We start from the raw sequence: 20,940 nt of genomic DNA, 5'->3' as shown, positions 1-20,940 counted from the left end.
AAAACACAAAATGGTCTAAAACGTCTCCAAATGCGATTTGGAGATATTCTAAACACTTTGGTCTTTTTATGTTAACAAATTTTTTCGAAATGCACAAAATGGTCTAAAACGTCTCTAAATGCGATTTGAAGATATTCTGTGCACTTTGATATTTTTGTGTGAAAAGTTTTATCGACATGCTCAAAATGGTTTAAAACGTTTTCAAACACGATATTAAGCTATTTTGTGCAATTTGATGTTTTTGTGTGAAAAGTTTTATCGACATGCTCAAAATGGTTTAAAACGTTTTCAAACACGATATTAAGCTATTTTGTGCAATTTGATGTTTTTGTGTGAAAAGTTTTATCAAAATGCACAAAATGGTCTAAAACGTCTCTAAATACGATTTGAAGTTATTTTGTACACTTTGATGTTTTTGTGTGAAAAGTTTTATCGAAATGCACAAAATGGTCTAAAACCTCTCTAAATGCGATTTGAAGCTATTTTGTACACTTTGATGTTTTTGTGTGAAAAGTTTTATCGAAATGCTCAAAATGCTCTAAAACGGTTTTAAATGTGATTTTAAGCACTTTTATGTATTTGTTTAACCAAGTTTCATCGAAATGCCCAAAATGGTCTAAAACGTCTCTAAATGCGATTTGAAGATATTCTGTGCACTTTGATGTTTTTGTGTGAAAAGTTTTATCGACATGCTCAAATTGGTTTAAAACGATTTCAAACACGGTATTAAGCTTTTTTGTGCAATTTGATGTTTTTGTGTGAAAAATTTTATCGAAATGCACAAAATGTTCTAAAACATCTCTAAATGCGATTTGAAGCTATTTTGTGCACTTTGATGTTTTTGTGTGAAAAGTTTATCGAAATGCTCAAAATGGTAAAAACGGTTTTAAACACGATATTAAGCTATTTTGTGCAATTTGATGTTTTTGTGTGAAAAGTTTTATCGAAATGCACAAAATGGTCTAAAACGTCTCTAAATGCGATTTGAAGCTATTTTGTACACTTTGATGTTTTTGTTTGAAAAGTTTTATCGAAATGCACAAAATGGTCTAAAACCTCTCTAAATGCGATTTGAAGCTATTTTGTACACTTTGATGTTTTTGTGTGAAAAGTTTTATCGAAATGCTCAAAATGCTCTAAAACGGTTTTAAATGTGATTTTAAGCACTTTGATGTTTTTGTGTAACCAAGTTCCATCGAAATGCACAAAATGGTTTAAAACGTCTCCAAATGCGATTTGGAGATATTCTAAACACTTTGGTCTTTTTATGTTAACAAATTTTTTCGAAATGCACAAAATAGTCTAAAACGTCTCCAAATGCGATTTGAAGCTATTTTGTGCACTCTGATTTTTTTGTGTGAAAAGTTTTATCGAAACGCTCAAAATGGTCTAAAACGATTTCAAATGTGATTTTAAGCACTTTGATGTTTTTGTGTAACCAAGTTTCATCGATATGCACAAAATGGTCTAAAACGTCTCCAAATGCGATTTGAAGCTATTTAGTGCACTCTGATTTTTTTGTGTGAAAAGTTTTATCGACACGCTCAAAATGGTCTAAAACGGTTTCAAATGTGATTTTAAGCACTTTGATGTTTTTGTGTAACCAAGTTTCATCGAAATGCACAAAATGGTCTAAAACGTCTCCAAATGCGATTTGAAGCTATTTTGTACACTTTGATGTTTTTGTGTGAAAAGTATTATCGAAATGCTCAAAATGCTCTAAAACGCTTTCAAATGTAATTTTAAGCACTTTGATGTTTTTGTGTAACCAAGTTTCATCGAAATGCACAAAATGGTCTAAAACGTCTCCAAATGCGATTTGAAGCTATTTTGTACACTTTGATGTTTTTGTGTGAAAAGTTTTATCGAAATGCTCAAAATAGTCTAAAACGGTTTCAAATGTGATTTGAAGCTATTTTGTACACTTTGATGTTTTTGTGTGAAAAGTTTTATCGAAATGCTCAAAATGCTCTAAAACGGTTTCAAATGTGATTTTAAGCACTTTGATGTTTTTGTGTAACCAAGTTTCATCGAAATGCACAAAATGGTCTAAAACGTCTCCAAATGCGATTTGAAGCTATTCTAAACACTTTGGTCTTTTTATGTTAACAAATTTTTTCGAAATGCACAAAATAGTCTAAAACGTCTCCAAATGCGATTTGAAGCTATTTTGTGCACTTTGATTTTTTTGTGTGAAAAGTTTTATCGAAATGCTCAAAATGGTCTAAAACGATTTCAAATGTGATTTTAAGCACTTTGATGTTTTTGTGTAACCAAGTTTCATCGAAATGCACAAAATGGTCTAAAACGTCTCCAAATGCGATTTGAAGCTATTTTGTACACTTTGATGTTTTTGTGTGAAAAGTTTTATCGAAATGCTCAAAATGGTCTAAAACGGTTTCAAATGTGATTTGAAGCTATTTTGTACACTTTGATGTTTTTGTGTGAAAAGTTTTATCGAAATGCTCAAAATTCTCTAAAACGGTTTCAAATGTGATTTTAAGCACTTTGATGTTTTTGTGTAACCAAGTTTCATCGAAATGCACAAAATGGTCTAAAACGTCTCCAAATGCGATTTGGAGATATTCTAAACACTTTGGTCTTTTTATGTTAACAAATTTTTTCGAAATGCACAAAATGGTCTAAAACGTCTCTAAATGCGATTTGAAGATATTCTGTGCACTTTGATGTTTTTGTGTGAAAAGTTTTATCGACATGCTCAAATTGGTTTAAAACGATTTCAAACACGGTATTAAGCTTTTTTGTGCAATTTGATGTTTTTGTGTGAAAAGTTTTATCGAAATGCACAAAATGGTCTAAAACATCTCTAAATGCTATTTTGTGCACTTTGATGTTTTTGTGTGAAAAGTTTATCGAAATGCTCAAAACGCTCTAAAACGGTTTTAAATGTGATTTTAAGCACTTTGATGTTTTTGTGTAACCAAGTTTCATCGAAATGCACAAAATGGTCTAAAACGTCTCCAAATGCGATTTGGAAATATTCTAAACACTTTGGTCTTTTTATGTTAACAAATTTTTTCGAAATGCACAAAATGGTCTAAAACGTCTCTAAATGCGATTTGAAGCAATTTTCTACACTTTGATGTTTTTGTGTGAAAAGTTTTTCGAAAATCACAAAATGGTCTAAAACGTCTCCAAATGCGATTTGAAGCAATTTTGTACACTTTGATGTTTTTGTGTGAAAAGTTTTTTCGAAAAACACAAAATGGTCTAAAACGTCTCGAAATGCGATTTGGAGATATTCTAAACACTTTGGTCTTTTTATGTTAACAAATTTTTTCGAAATGCACAAAATGGTCTAAAACGTCTCTAAATGCGATTTGAAGATATTCTGTGCACTTTGATATTTTTGTGTGAAAAGTTTTATCGACATGCTCAAAATGGTTTAAAACGTTTTCAAACACGATATTAAGCTATTTTGTGCAATTTGATGTTTTTGTGTGAAAAGTTTTATCGACATGCTCAAAATGGTTTAAAACGTTTTCAAACACGATATTAAGCTATTTTGTGCAATTTGATGTTTTTGTGTGAAAAGTTTTATCAAAATGCACAAAATGGTCTAAAACGTCTCTAAATACGATTTGAAGTTATTTTGTACACTTTGATGTTTTTGTGTGAAAAGTTTTATCGAAATGCACAAAATGGTCTAAAACCTCTCTAAATGCGATTTGAAGCTATTTTGTACACTTTGATGTTTTTGTGTGAAAAGTTTTATCGAAATGCTCAAAATGCTCTAAAACGGTTTTAAATGTGATTTTAAGCACTTTTATGTATTTGTGTAACCAAGTTTCATCGAAATGCCCAAAATGGTCTAAAACGTCTCTAAATGCGATTTGAAGATATTCTGTGCACTTTGATGTTTTTGTGTGAAAAGTTTTATCGACATGCTCAAATTGGTTTAAAACGATTTCAAACACGGTATTAAGCTTTTTTGTGCAATTTGATGTTTTTGTGTGAAAAATTTTTTCGAAATGCACAAAATGTTCTAAAACATCTCTAAATGCGATTTGAAGCTATTTTGTGCACTTTGATGTTTTTGTGTGAAAAGTTTATCGAAATGCTCAAAATGGTAAAAACGGTTTTAAACACGATATTAAGCTATTTTGTGCAATTTGATGTTTTTGTGTGAAAAGTTTTATCGAAATGCACAAAATGGTCTAAAACGTCTCTAAATGCGATTTGAAGCTATTTTGTACACTTTGATGTTTTTGTTTGAAAAGTTTTATCGAAATGCACAAAATGGTCTAAAACCTCTCTAAATGCGATTTGAAGCTATTTTGTACACTTTGATGTTTTTGTGTGAAAAGTTTTATCGAAATGCTCAAAATGCTCTAAAACGGTTTTAAATGTGATTTTAAGCACTTTGATGTTTTTGTGTAACCAAGTTCCATCGAAATGCACAAAATGGTTTAAAACGTCTCCAAATGCGATTTGGAGATATTCTAAACACTTTGGTCTTTTTATGTTAACAAATTTTTTCGAAATGCACAAAATAGTCTAAAACGTCTCCAAATGCGATTTGAAGCTATTTTGTGCACTTTGATTTTTTTGTGTGAAAAGTTTTATCGAAACGCTCAAAATGGTCTAAAACGATTTCAAATGTGATTTTAAGCACTTTGATGTTTTTGTGTAACCAAGTTTCATCGATATGCACAAAATGGTCTAAAACGTCTCCAAATGCGATTTGAAGCTATTTAGTGCACTCTGATTTTTATGTGTGAAAAGTTTTATCGACACGCTCAAAATGGTCTAAAACGGTTTCAAATGTGATTTTAAGCACTTTGATGTTTTTGTGTAACCAAGTTTCATCGAAATGCACAAAATGGTCTAAAACATCTCCAAATGCGATTTGAAGCTATTTTGTACACTTTGATGTTTTTGTGTGAAAAGTATTATCGAAATGCTTAAAATGCTCTAAAACGCTTTCAAATGTAATTTTAAGCACTTTGATGTTTTTGTGTAACCAAGTTTCATCGAAATGCACAAAATGGTCTAAAACGTCTCCAAATGCGATTTGAAGCTATTTTGTACACTTTGATGTTTTTGTGTGAAAAGTTTTATCGAAATGCTCAAAATAGTCTAAAACGGTTTCAAATGTGATTTGAAGCTATTTTGTACACTTTGATGTTTTTGTGTGAAAAGTTTTATCGAAATGCTCAAAATGCTCTAAAACGGTTTCAAATGTGATTTTAAGCACTTTGATGTTTTTGTGTAACCAAGTTTCATCGAAATGCACAAAATGGTCTAAAACGTCTCCAAATGCGATTTGAAGCTATTCTAAGCACTTTGGTGTTTTTATTTTAAAAAGTTTTTTCGAAATGCACAAAATGGTCTAAAACGTCTCTAAATGCGATTTGAAGCAATTTTCTACACTTTGATGTTTTTGTGTGAAAAGTTTTTCGAAAAACACAAAATGGTCTAAAACGTCTCCAAATGCGATTTGGAGATATTCTAAACACTTTGGTCTTTTTATGTTAACAAATTTTTTCGAAATGCACAAAATGGTCTAAAACGTCTCTAAATGCGATTTGAAGATATTCTGTGCACTTTGATATTTTTGTGTGAAAAGTTTTATCGACATGCTCAAAATGGTTTAAAACGTTTTCAAACACGATATTAAGCTATTTTGTGCAATTTGATGTTTTTGTGTGAAAAGTTTTATCAAAATGCACAAAATGGTCTAAAACGTCTCTAAATACGATTTGAAGTTATTTTGTACACTTTGATGTTTTTGTGTGAAAAGTTTTATCGAAATGCACAAAATGGTCTAAAACCTCTCTAAATGCGATTTGAAGCTATTTTGTACACTTTGATGTTTTTGTGTGAAAAGTTTTATCGAAATGCTCAAAATGCTCTAAAACGGTTTTAAATGTGATTTTAAGCACTTTGATGTTTTTGTGTAACCAAGTTTCATCGAAATGCCAAAAATGGTCTAAAACGTCTCCAAATGTGATTTGAAGATATTCTAAACACTTTGGTCTTTTTATGTTAACACATTTTATCGAAATGCACAAAATGCTCTAAAACGTCTCCAAATGCAATTTGAAGCTATTCTGTTCACTTTTATGTTTTTGTGTGAAAAGTTTTATCGAAATGCACAAAATGGTCTAAAACATCTCTAAATGCGATTTGAAGCTATTTTGTGCACTTTGATGTTTTTGTGTGAAAAGTTTCATCGAATTGCACAAAATGGTCTAAAACATCTCTAAATGCGATTTGAAGCTATTTTGTGCACTTTGATGTTTTTGTGTGAAAAGTTTTATCGAAATGCTCAAAATGCTCTAAAACGGTTTGAAATGTGATTTTAAGCACTTTTATAAATGCCCAAAATGGTCTAAAACGTCTCTAAATGCGATTTGAAGCTATTTTGGACACTTTGATGTTTTTATGTGAAAAGTTTTATCGAAATGCACAAAATGGTTTAAAACGTCTCCAAATGCGATTTGAAGCTATTCTGTGCACTTTGATGTTTTTTTGTGAAAAGTTTTATCGACATGCTCAAAATGGTTTAAAACGATTTCAAACACGGTATTAAGCTATTTTGTGCAATTTGATGTTTTTGTGTGAAAAGTTTTATCGAAATGCACAAAATGGTCTAAAACATCTCTAAATGCGATTTGAAGCTATTTTGTGCACTTTTATGTTTTTGTGTGAAAAGTTTTATCGACATGCTCAAAATGGTCTAAAACGTTTTCAAACACGATATTAAGCTATTTTGTGCAATTTGATGTTTTTGTGTGAAAAGTTTTATCGAAACGCACAAAATGGTCTAAAACATCTCTAAATGCGATTTGAAGCTATTTTGTGCACTTCGATGTTTTTGTGTGAAAAGTTTTATCGAAATGCTCAAAATGCACTAAAACGGTTTTAAATGTGATTTTAAGCACTTTGATGTTTTTGTGTAACCAAGATTCATCGAAACGCACAAAATGGTCTAAAACGTCTCCAAATACGATTTGAAGCTATTTTGTACACTTTGATGTTTTTGTTTGAAAAGTTTATCGAAATGCTCAAAACGCTCTAAAACGGTTTTAAATGTGATTTTAAGCACTTTGATGTTTTTGTGTAACCAAGTTTCATCGAAATGCGCAAAATGGTCTAAAACGTCTCCAAATGCGATTTGGAGATATTCTAAACACTTTGGTCTTTTTATGTTAACAATTTTTTTCGAAATGCACAAAATGGTCTAAAACGTCTCTAAATGCGATTTGAAGATATTCTGTGCACTTTGATATTTTTGAGTGAAAAGTTTTATCGACATGCTCAAAATGGTTTAAAACGTTTTCAAACACGATATTAAGCTATTTTGTGAATTTTGATGTTTTTGTGTGAAAAGTTTTACCAAAATGCACAAAATGGTCTAAAACGTCTCCAAATGCGATTTGAAGCAATTTTGTACACTTTGATGTTTTTGTGTGAAAAGTTTTTTCGAAAAACACAAAATGGTCTAAAACGTCTCCAAATGCGATTTGGAGATATTCTAAACACTTTGGTCTTTTTATGTTAACAAATTTTTTCAAAATGCACAAAATGGTCTAAAACGTCTCTAAATGCGATTTGAAGATATTCTGTGCACTTTGATATTTTTGAGTGAAAAGTTTTATCGACATGCTCAAAATGGTTTAAAACGTTTTCAAACACGATATTAAGCTATTTTGTGCAATTTGATGTTTTTGTGTGAAAAGTTTTACCAAAATGCACAAAATGGTCTAAAACGTCTCCAAATGCGATTTGAAGCTATTCTGTGCACTTTGATATTTTTATGTGAAAAGTTTTATCGACATGCTCAAAATGGTTTAAAACGTTTTCAAACACGATATTAAGCTATTTTGTGCAATTTGATGTTTTTGTGTGAAAAGTTTTACCAAAATGCACAAAATGGTCTAAAAGGTCTCTAAATGCGATTTGAAGTTATTTTGTACACTTTGATGTTTTTGTGTGAAAAGTTTGATCGAAATGCTCAAAATGCTCTAAAACGTCTCCAAATGCGATTTGAAGCCATTTTGTACACTTTGATGTTTTTGTGTGAAAAGTTTTATCGAAATGCTCAAAATGGTCTAAAACGGTTTCAAATGTGATTTGAAGCTATTTTGTACACTTTGATGTTTTTGTGTGAAAAGTTTTATCGAAATGCTCAAAATGCTCTAAAACGGTTTCAAATGTGATTTTAAGCACTTTGATGTTTTTGTGTAACCAAGTTTCATCGAAATGCACAAAATGGTCTAAAACGTCTCCAAATGCGATTTGGAGATATTCTAAACACATTGGTCTTTTAATGTTAACAAATTTTTTCGAAATGCACAAAATGGTCTAAAACGTCTCTATATGCGATTTGAAGATATTCTGTGCACTTTGATGTTTTTGTGTGAAAAGTTTTATCGACATGCTCAAAATGGTTTAAAACGATTTCAAACACGGTATTAAGCTATTGTGTGCAATTTGATGTTTTTGTGTGAAAAGTTTTTTCGAAATGCACAAAATGGTCTAAAACATCTCTAAATGCGATTTGAAGCTATTTTGTGCACTTTGATGTTTTTGTGTGAAAAGTTTATCGAAATGCTCAAAACGCTCTAAAACGGTTTTAAATGTGATTTTAAGCACTTTGATGTTTTTATGTAACCAAGTTTCATCGAAATGCACAAAATGGTCTAAAACGTCTCCAAATGCGATTTGGAGATATTCTAAACACTTTGGTCTTTTTATGTTAACAAATTTTTTCGAAATGCACAAAATGGTCTAAAACGTCTCTAAATGCGATTTGAAGATATTCTGTGCACTTTGATATTTTTGTGTGAAAAGTTTTATCGACATGCTCAAAATGGTTTAAAACGTTTTCAAACACGATATTAAGCTATTTTGTGCAATTTTATGTTTTTGTGTGAAAAGTTTTATCGAAATGCACAAAATGGTCTAAAACGTCTCTAAATGCGATTTGAAGCTTTTTTGTACACTTTGATGTTTTTGTGTGTAAAGTTTTATCGAAATGCACAAAATGGTCTAAAACCTCTCTAAATGCGATTTGAAGCTATTTTGTACACTTTGATGTTTTTGTGTGAAAAGTTTTATCGAAATGCTCAAAATGCTCTAAAACGGTTTTAAATGTGATTTTAAGCACTTTGATGTTTTTGTGTAACCAAGTTCCATCGAAATGCACAAAATGATTTAAAACGTCTCCAAATGCGATTTGGAGATATTCTAAACACTTTGGTCTTTTTATGTTAACAAATTTTTTCGAAATGCACAAAATAGTCTAAAACGTCTCCAAATGCGATTTGAAGCTATTTTGTGCACTTTGATTTTTTTGTGTGAAAAGTTTTATCGAAATGCTCAAAATGGTCTAAAACGATTTCAAATGTGATTTTAAGCACTTTGATGTTTTTGTGTAACCAAGTTTCATCGAAATGCACAAAATGGTCTAAAACGTCTCCAAATGCGATTTGAAGCTATTTTGTACACTTTGATGTTTTTGTGTGAAAAGTATTATCGAAATGCTAAAAATGCTCTAAAACGGTTTCAAATGTGATTTTAAGCACTTTGATGTTTTTGTGTAACCAAGTTTCATCGAAATGCACAAAATGGTCTAAAACGTCTCCAAATGCGATTTGAAGCTATTTTGTACACTTTGATGTTTTTGTGTGAAAAGTTTTATCGAAATGCTCAAAATGGTCTAAAACGGTTTCAAATGTGATTTGAAGCTATTTTGTACACTTTGATGTTTTTGTGTGAAAAGTTTTATCGAAATGCTCAAAATGCTCTAAAACGGTTTCAAATGTGATTTTAAGCACTTTGATGTTTTTGTGTAACCAAGTTTCATCGAAATGCACAAAATGGTCTAAAACGTCTCCAAATGCGATTTGGAGATATTCTAAACACTTTGGTCTTTTTATGTTAACAAATTTTTTCGAAATGCACAAAATGGTCTAAAACGTCTCTAAATGCGATTTGAAGATATTCTGTGCACTTTGATGTTTTTGTGTGAAAAGTTTTTTCGACATGCTCAAATTGGTTTAAAACGATTTCAAACACGGTATTAAGCTTTTTTGTGCAATTTGATTTTTTTGTGTGAAAAGTTTTATCGAAATGCACAAAATGGTCTAAAACAACGTCTCCAAATGCAATTTGAAGCTATTCTGTGCACTTTGATGTTTTTTGTGAAAAGTTTTATCGACATGCTCAAAATGGTTTAAAACGATTTAAAATGGTTTAAAACGATTTTGTGCAATTTGATGTTTTTGTGTGAAAAGTTTTATCGAAATTCACAAAATGGTCTAAAACGTCTCTAAATGCAATTTGAAGCTATTTTGTACACTTTGATGTTTTTGTGTGAAAAGTTTTATCGAAATGCACAAAATTGTCTAAAACCTCTCTAAATGCGATTTGAAGCTATTTTGTACACTTTGATGTTTTTGTGTGAAAAGTTTTATCGAAATGCTAAAAATGCTCTAAAACGGTTTTAAATGTGATTTTAAGCACTTTGATGTTTTTGTGTAACCAAGTTCCATCGAAATGCACAAAATGGTTTAAAACGTCTCCAAATGCGATTTGGAGATATTCTAAACACTTTGGTCTTTTTATGTTAACAATTTTTTTCGAAATGCACAAAATAGTCTAAAACGTCCCCAAATGCGATTTGAAGCTATTTTGTGCACTTTGATTTTTTTGTGTGAAAAGTTTTATCGAAATGCTCAAAATGGTCTAAAACGGTTTCAAATGTGATTTTAAGCACTTTGATGTTTTTGTGTAACCAAGTTTCATCGAAATGCACAAAATGGTCTAAAACGTCTCCAAATGCGATTTGAAGCTATTTTGTACACTTTGATGTTTTGTGTGAAAAGTATTATCGAAATGCTAAAAATGGTCTAAAACGGTTTCAAATGTGATTTTAAGCACTTTGATGTTTTTGTGTAACCAAGTTTCATCGAAATGCACAAAATGGTCTAAAACGTCTCCAAATGCGATTTGAAGCTATTTTGTACACTTTGATGTTTTTGTGTGAAAAGTTTTATCGAAATGCTCAAAATGGTCTAAAACGGTTTCAAATGTGATTTGAAGCTATTTTGTACACTTTGATGTTTTTGTTTGAAAAGTTTTATCGAAATGCTCAAAATGCTCTAAAACGGTTTCAAATGTGATTTTAAGCACTTTGATGTTTTTGTGTAACCAAGTTTCATCGAAATGCACAAAATGGTCTAAAACGTCTCCAAATGCGATTTGGAGATATTCTAAAAACTTTGATGTTTTTGTGTGAAAAGTTTTATCGACATGCTCAAAATGGTTTAAAATGATTTCAAACACGGTATTAAGCTATTTTGTGCAATTTGATGTTTTTGTGTGAAAAGTTTTATCGAAATGCACAAAATGGTCTAAAACATCTCTAAATGCGATTTGAAGCTATTTTGTGCACTTTGATGTTTTTGTGTGAAAAGTATTATCGAAATGCTAAAAATGCTCTAAAACGCTTTCAAATGTGATTTTAAGCACTTTGATGTTTTTGTGTAACCAAGTTTCATCGAAATGCACAAAATGGTCTAAAACGTCTCCAAATGCGATTTGAAGCTATTTTGTACACTTTGATGTTTTTGTGTGAAAAGTTTTATCGAAATGCTCAATATGGTCTAAAACGGTTTCAAATGTGATTTGAAGCTATTTTGTACACTTTGATGTTTTTGTGTGAAAAGTATTATCGAAATGTTAAAAATGCTCTAAAACGGTTTCAAATGTGATTTTAAGCACTTTGATGTTTTTGTGTAACCAAGTTTCATCGAAATGCACAAAATGGTCTAAAACGTCTCCAAATGCGATTTGAAGCTATTCTGTACACTTTGATGTTTTTGTGTGAAAAGTTTTATCGAAATGCTCAAAATGGTCTAAAACGGTTTCAAATGTGATTTGAAGCTATTTTGTACACTTTGATGTTTTTGTGTGAAAAGTTTTATCGAAATGCTAAAAATGCTCTATAACGGTTTCAAATGTGATTTTAAGCACTTTGATGTTTTTGTGTAACCAAGTTTCATCGAAATGCACAAAATGGTCTAAAACGTCTCCAAATGCGATTTGAAGCTATTCTAAGCACTTTGGTGTTTTTATGTTAAAAAGTTTTTTCGAAATGCACAAAATGGTCTAAAACGTCTCCAAATGCGATTTGAAGCTATTCTGTGCACTTTTATGTTTTTGTGTGAAAAGTTTTATCGACATGCTCAAAATGGTCTAAAACGTTTTCAAACACGATATTAAGCTATTTTGTGCAATTTGATGTTTTTGTGTGAAAAGTTTTATCGAAACGCACAAAATGGTCTAAAACATCTCTAAATGCGATTTGAAGCTATTTTGTGCACTTTTATGTTTTTGTGTGAAAAGTTTTATCGACATGCTCAAAATGGTCTAAAACGTTTTCAAACACGATATTAAGCTATTTTGTGCAATTTGATGTTTTTGTGTGAAAAGTTTTATCGAAACGCACAAAATGGTCTAAAACATCTCTAAATGCGATTTGAAGCTATTTTGTGCACTTTGATGTTTTTGTGTGAAAAGTTTTATCGAAATGCTCAAAATGCACTAAAACGGTTTTAAATGTGATTTTAAGCACTTTGATGTTTTTGTGTAACCAAGATTCATCGAAACGCACAAAATGGTCTAAAACGTCTCCAAATACGATTTGAAGCTATTTTGTACACTTTGATGTTTTTGTTTGAAAAGTTTATCGAAATGCTCAAAACGCTCTAAAACGGTTTTAAATGTGATTTTAAGCACTTTGATGTTTTTGTGTAACCAAGTTTCATCGAAATGCGCAAAATGGTCTAAAACGTCTCCAAATGCGATTTGGAGATATTCTAAACACTTTGGTCTTTTTATGTTAACAATTTTTTTCGAAATGCACAAAATGGTCTAAAACGTCTCTAAATGCGATTTGAAGATATTCTGTGCACTTTGATATTTTTGAGTGAAAAGTTTTATCGACATGCTCAAAATGGTTTAAAACGTTTTCAAACACGATATTAAGCTATTTTGTGAATTTTGATGTTTTTGTGTGAAAAGTTTTACCAAAATGCACAAAATGGTCTAAAACGTCTCCAAATGCGATTTGAAGCAATTTTGTACACTTTGATGTTTTTGTGTGAAAAGTTTTTTCGAAAAACACAAAATGGTCTAAAACGTCTCCAAATGCGATTTGGAGATATTCTAAACACTTTGGTCTTTTTATGTTAACAAATTTTTTCAAAATGCACAAAATGGTCTAAAACGTCTCTAAATGCGATTTGAAGATATTCTGTGCACTTTGATATTTTTGAGTGAAAAGTTTTATCGACATGCTCAAAATGGTTTAAAACGTTTTCAAACACGATATTTAGCTATTTTGTGCAATTTGATGTTTTTGTGTGAAAAGTTTTACCAAAATGCACAAAATGGTCTAAAACGTCTCCAAATGCGATTTGAAGCTATTCTGTGCACTTTGATATTTTTATGTGAAAAGTTTTATCGACATGCTCAAAATGGTTTAAAACGTTTTCAAACACGATATTAAGCTATTTTGTGCAATTTGATGTTTTTGTGTGAAAAGTTTTATCGAAATGCTCAAAATGCTCTAAAACGGTTTTAAATGTGATTTTAAGCACTTTGATGTTTTTGTGTAACCAAGTTCCATCGAAATGCACAAAATGATTTAAAACGTCTCCAAATGCGATTTGGAGATATTCTAAACACTTTGGTCTTTTTATGTTAACAAATTTTTTCGAAATGCACAAAATAGTCTAAAACGTCTCCAAATGCGATTTGAAGCTATTTTGTGCACTTTGATTTTTTTGTGTGAAAAGTTTTATCGAAATGCTCAAAATGGTCTAAAACGATTTCAAATGTGATTTTAAGCACTTTGATGTTTTTGTGTAACCAAGTTTCATCGAAATGCACAAAATGGTCTAAAACGTCTCCAAATGCGATTTGAAGCTATTTTGTACACTTTGATGTTTTTGTGTGAAAAGTATTATCGAAATGCTAAAAATGCTCTAAAACGGTTTCAAATGTGATTTTAAGCACTTTGATGTTTTTGTGTAACCAAGTTTCATCGAAATGCACAAAATGGTCTAAAACGTCTCCAAATGCGATTTGAAGCAATTTTGTACACTTTGATGTTTTTGTGTGAAAAGTTTTATCGAAATGCTCAAAATGGTCTAAAACGGTTTCAAATGTGATTTGAAGCTATTTTGTACACTTTGATGTTTTTGTGTGAAAAGTTTTATCGAAATGCTCAAAATGCTCTAAAACGGTTTCAAATGTGATTTTAAGCACTTTGATGTTTTTGTGTAACCAAGTTTCATCGAAATGCACAAAATGGTCTAAAACGTCTCCAAATGCGATTTGGAGATATTCTAAACACTTTGGTCTTTTTATGTTAACAAATTTTTTCGAAATGCACAAAATGGTCTAAAACGTCTCTAAATGCGATTTGAAGATATTCTGTGCACTTTGATGTTTTTGTGTGAAAAGTTTTTTCGACATGCTCAAATTGGTTTAAAACGATTTCAAACACGGTATTAAGCTTTTTTGTGCAATTTGATGTTTTTGTGTGAAAAGTTTTATCGAAATGCACAAAATGGTCTAAAACATCTCTAAATGCGATTTGAAGCTATTTTGTGCACTTTGATGTTTTTGTGTGAAAAGTTTATCGAAATGCTCAAAACGCTCTAAAACGGTTTTAAATGTGATTTTAAGCACTTTGATGTTTTTGTGTAATCAAGTTTCATCGAAATGCACAAAATGGTCTAAAACGTCTCCAAATGCGATTTGGAGATATTCTAAACACTTTGGTCTTTTTATGTTAACAAATTTTTTCGAAATGCACAAAATGGTCTAAAACGTCTCTAAATGCGATTTGAAGATATTCTGTGCGCTTTGATATTTTTGTGTGAAAAGTTTTATCGACATGCTCAAAATGGTTTAAAACGTTTTCAAACACGATATTAAGCTATTTTGTGCAATTTGATGTTTTTGTGTGAAAAGTTTTATCGAAATGCACAAAATGGTCTAAAACCTCTCTAAATGCGATTTGAAGCTATTTTGTACACTTTGATGTTTTTGTGTGAAAAGTTTTATCGAAATGCTCAAAATGGTCTAAAACGTCTCCAAATGCGATTTGAAGCTATTCTGTGCACTTTGATATTTTTATGTGAAAAGTTTTATCGACATGCTCAAAATGGTTTAAAACGTTTTCAAACACGATATTAAGCTATTTTGTGCAATTTGATGTTTTTGTGTGAAAAGTTTTATCGAAATGCTCAAAATGCTCTAAAACGGTTTTAAATGTGATTTTAAGCACTTTGATGTTTTTGTGTAACCAAGTTCCATCGAAATGCACAAAATGATTTAAAACGTCTCCAAATGCGATTTGGAGATATTCTAAACACTTTGGTCTTTTTATGTTAACAAATTTTTTCGAAATGCACAAAATAGTCTAAAACGTCTCCAAATGCGATTTGAAGCTATTTTGTGCACTTTGATTTTTTTGTGTGAAAAGTTTTATCGAAATGCTCAAAATGGTCTAAAACGATTTCAAATGTGATTTTAAGCACTTTGATGTTTTTGTGTAACCAAGTTTCATCGAAATGCACAAAATGGTCTAAAACGTCTCCAAATGCGATTTGAAGCTATTTTGTACACTTTGATGTTTTTGTGTGAAAAGTTTTATCGAAATGCTCAAAATGCTCTAAAACGGTTTCAAATGTGATTTTAAGCACTTTGATGTTTTTGTGTAACCAAGTTTCATCGAAATGCACAAAATGGTCTAAAACGTCTCCAAATGCGATTTGGAGATATTCTAAACACTTTGGTCTTTTTATGTTAACAAATTTTTTCGAAATGCACAAAATGGTCTAAAACGTCTCTAAATGCGATTTGAAGATATTCTGTGCACTTTGATGTTTTTGTGTGAAAAGTTTTTTCGACATGCTCAAATTGGTTTAAAACGATTTCAAACACGGTATTAAGCTTTTTTGTGCAATTTGATGTTTTTGTGTGAAAAGTTTTATCGAAATGCACAAAATGGTCTAAAACATCTCTAAATGCGATTTGAAGCTATTTTGTGCACTTTGATGTTTTTGTGTGAAAAGTTTATCGAAATGCTCAAAACGCTCTAAAACGGTTTTAAATGTGATTTTAAGCACTTTGATGTTTTTGTGTAATCAAGTTTCATCGAAATGCACAAAATGGTCTAAAACGTCTCCAAATGCGATTTGGAGATATTCTAAACACTTTGGTCTTTTTATGTTAACAAATTTTTTCGAAATGCACAAAATGGTCTAAAACGTCTCTAAATGCGATTTGAAGATATTCTGTGCGCTTTGATATTTTTGTGTGAAAAGTTTTATCGACATGCTCAAAATGGTTTAAAACGTTTTCAAACACGATATTAAGCTATTTTGTGCATTTTGATGTTTTTGTGTGAAAAGTTTTATCGAAATGCACAAAATGGTCTAAAACCTCTCTAAATGCGATTTGAAGCTATTTTGTACACTTTGATGTTTTTGTGTGAAAAGTTTTATCGAAATGCTCAAAATGGTTTAAAACGTCTCCAAATGCGATTTGAAGCTATTCTGTGCACTTTGATGTTTTTTTGTGAAAAGTTTTATCGACATGCTCAAAATGGTTTAAAACGATTTCAAACACGGTATTAAGCTATTTTGTGCAATTTGATGTTTTTGTGTGAAAAGTTTTATCGAAATGCACAAAATGGTCTAAAACGTCTCTAAATGCGATTTGAAGCTATTTTGTACACTTTGATGTTTTTGTGTGAAAAGTTTTATCGAAATGCACAAAATGGTCTAAAACCTCTCTAAATGCGATTTGAAGCTATTTTGTACACTTTGATGTTTTTGTGTGAAAAGTATTATCGAAATGCTAAAAATGCTCTAAAACGGTTTCAAATGTGATTTTAAGCACTTTGATGTTTTTGTGTAACCAAGTTTCATTGAAATGCACAAAATGGTCTAAAACGTCTCCAAATGCGATTTGGAGATATTCTAAACACTTTGGTCTTTTTATGTTAACAAATTTTTTCGAAATGCACAAAATGGTCTAAAACGTCTCTAAATGCGATTTGAAGCTATTTTGTACACTTTGATGTTTTTGTGTGAAAAGTTTTATCGAAATGCTCAAAATGCTCTAAAACTGTTTTAAATGTGATTTTAAGCACTTTGATGTTTTTGTGTAACCAAGTTTCATCGAAATGCACAAAATGGTCTAAAACGTCTCCAAATGCGATTTGAAGCTATTTTGTACACTTTGATGTTTTTGTGTGAAAAGTATTATCGAAATGCTAAAAATGCTCTAAAACGCTTTCAAATGTGATTTTAAGCACTTTGATGTTTTTGTGTAACCAAGTTTCATCGAAATACACAAAATGGTCTAAAACGTCTCCAAATGCGATTTGAAGCTATTTTGTACACTTTGATGTTTTTGTGTGAAAAGTTTTATCGAAATGCTCAATATGGTCTAAAACGGTTTCAAATGTGATTTGAAGCTATTTTGTACACTTTGATGTTTTTGTGTGAAAAGTTTTATCGAAATGCTCAAAATGCTCTAAAACGGTTTCAAATGTGATTTTAAGCACTTTGATGTTTTTGTGTAACCAAGTTTCATCGAAATGCACAAAATGGTCTAAAACGTCTCCAAATGCGATTTGAAGCTATTTTGTACACTTTGTTGTTTTTATGTGAAAAGTTTTATCAAAATGCACAAAATGGTTTAAAACGTCTCCAAATGCGATTTGAAGCTATTCTGTGCACTTTGATGTTTTTTTGTGAAAATTTTTATCGAAATGCACAAAATTGTCTAAAACCTCTCTAAATGCGATTTGAAGCTATTTTGTACACTTTGATGTTTTTGTGTGAAAAGTTTTATCGAAATGCTAAAAATGCTCTAAAACGGTTTTAAATGTGATTTTAAGCACTTTTATGTTTTTGTGTAACCAAGTTTCATCGAAATGCAAAAAATGGTCTAAAACGTCTCTAAATGCGATTTGAAGCTATTTTGTACACTTTGATGTTTTTGTGTGAAAAGTTTTATCGAAATGCTCAAAATGCTCTAAAACGGTTTCAAATGTGATTTTAAGCACTTTGATGTTTTTGTGTAACCAAGTTTCATCGAAATGCAAAAAATGGTCTAAAACGTCTCCAAATGTGATTTGAAGATATTCTAAACACTTTGGTCTTTTTATGTTAACACATTTTATCGAAATGCACAAAATGCTCTAAAACGTCTCCAAATGCAATTTGAAGCTATTCTGTGCACTTTGATGTTTTTTGTGAAAAGTTTTATCGACATGCTCAAAATGGTTTAAAACGATTTAAAATGGTTTAAAACGATTTTGTGCAATTTGATGTTTTTGTGTGAAAAGTTTTATCGAAATGCACAAAATGGTCTAAAACGTCTCTAAATGCAATTTGAAGCTATTTTGTACACTTTGATGTTTTTGTGTGAAAAGTTTTATCGAAATGCACAAAATTGTCTAAAACCTCTCTAAATGCGATTTGAAGCTATTTTGTACACTTTGATGTTTTTGTGTGAAAAGTTTTATCGAAATGCTAAAAATGCTCTAAAACGGTTTTAAATGTGATTTTAAGCACTTTGATGTTTTTGTGTAACCAAGTTCCATCGAAATGCACAAAATGGTTTAAAACGTCTCCAAATGCGATTTGGAGATATTCTAAACACTTTGGTCTTTTTATGTTAACAATTTTTTTCGAAATGCACAAAATAGTCTAAAACGTCCCCAAATGCGATTTGAAGCTATTTTGTGCACTTTGATTTTTTTGTGTGAAAAGTTTTATCGAAATGCTCAAAATGGTCTAAAACGGTTTCAAATGTGATTTTAAGCACTTTGATGTTTTTGTGTAACCAAGTTTCATCGAAATGCACAAAATGGTCTAAAACGTCTCCAAATGCGATTTGAAGCTATTTTGTACACTTTGATGTTTTGTGTGAAAAGTATTATCGAAATGCTAAAAATGCTCTAAAACGGTTTCAAATGTGATTTTAAGCACTTTGATGTTTTTGTGTAACCAAGTTTCATCGAAATGCACAAAATGGTCTAAAACGTCTCCAAATGCGATTTGAAGCTATTTTGTACACTTTGATGTTTTTGTGTGAAAAGTTTTATCGAAATGCTCAAAATGGTCTAAAACGGTTTCAAATGTGATTTGAAGCTATTTTGTACACTTTGATGTTTTTGTTTGAAAAGTTTTATCGAAATGCTCAAAATGCTCTAAAACGGTTTCAAATGTGATTTTAAGCACTTTGATGTTTTTGTGTAACCAAGTTTCATCGAAATGCACAAAATGGTCTAAAACGTCTCCAAATGCGATTTGGAGATATTCTAAACACTTTGATGTTTTTGTGTGAAAAGTTTTATCGACATGCTCAAAATGGTTTAAAATGATTTCAAACACGGTATTAAGCTATTTTGTGCAATTTGATGTTTTTGTGTGAAAAGTTTTATCGAAATGCACAAAATGGTCTAAAACATCTCTAAATGCGATTTGAAGCTATTTTGTGCACTTTGATGTTTTTGTGTTAAAAGTATTATCGAAATGCTAAAAATGCTCTAAAACGCTTTCAAATGTGATTTTAAGCACTTTGATGTTTTTGTGTAACCAAGTTTCATCGAAATGCACAAAATGGTCTAAAACGTCTCCAAATGCGATTTGAAGCTATTTTGTACACTTTGATGTTTTTGTGTGAAAAGTTTTATCGAAATGCTCAATATGGTCTAAAACGGTTTCAAATGTGATTTGAAGCTATTTTGTACACTTTGATGTTTTTGTGTGAAAAGTATTATCGAAATGTTAAAAATGCTCTAAAACGGTTTCAAATGTGATTTTAACCACTTTGATGTTTTTGTGTAACCAAGTTTCATCGAAATGCACAAAATGGTCTAAAACGTCTCCAAATGCGATTTGAAGCTATTCTGTACACTTTGATGTTTTTGTGTGAAAAGTTTTATCGAAATGCTCAAAATGGTCTAAAACGGTTTCAAATGTGATTTGAAGCTATTTTGTACACTTTGATGTTTTTGTGTGAAAAGTTTTATCGAAATGCTAAAAATGCTCTATAACGGTTTCAAATGTGATTTTAAGCACTTTGATGTTTTTGTGTAACCAAGTTTCATCGAAATGCACAAAATGGTCTAAAACGTCTCCAAATGCGATTTGAAGCTATTCTAAGCACTTTGGTGTTTTTATGTTAAAAAGTTTTTTCGAAATGCACAAAATGGTCTAAAACGTCTCCAAATGCGATTGGAAGCTATTCTGTGCACTTTTATGTTTTTGTGTGAAAAGTTTTATCGACATGCTCAAAATGGTCTAAAACGTTTTCAAACACGATATTAAGCTATTTTGTGCAATTTGATGTTTTTGTGTGAAAAGTTTTATCGAAACGCACAAAATGGTCTAAAACATCTCTAAATGCGATTTGAAGCTATTTTGTGCACTTTTATGTTTTTGTGTGAAAAGTTTTATCGACATGCTCAAAATGGTCTAAAACGTTTTCAAACACGATATTAAGCTATTTTGTGCAATTTGATGTTTTTGTGTGAAAAGTTTTATCGAAACGCACAAAATGGTCTAAAACATCTCTAAATGCGATTTGAAGCTATTTTGTGCACTTTGATGTTTTTGTGTGAAAAGTTTTATCGAAATGCTCAAAATGCACTAAAACGGTTTTAAATGTGATTTTAAGCACTTTGATGTTTTTGTGTAACAAAGATTCATCGAAACGCACAAAATGGTCTAAAACGTCTCCAAATGCGATTTGAAGCAATTTTGTACACTTTGATGTTTTTGTGTGAAAAGTTTTTTCGAAAAACACAAAATGGTCTAAAACGTCTCAAAATGCGATTTGGAGATATTCTAAACACTTTGGACTTTTTATGTT

The sequence above is a fragment of the Antedon mediterranea genome, chromosome 7, assembly GCF_964355755.1.
Source record: "Antedon mediterranea chromosome 7, ecAntMedi1.1, whole genome shotgun sequence".
Lineage (NCBI taxonomy): Eukaryota > Metazoa > Echinodermata > Crinoidea > Comatulida > Antedonidae > Antedon > Antedon mediterranea.
This window is presented reverse-complemented; position numbering follows the sequence as displayed.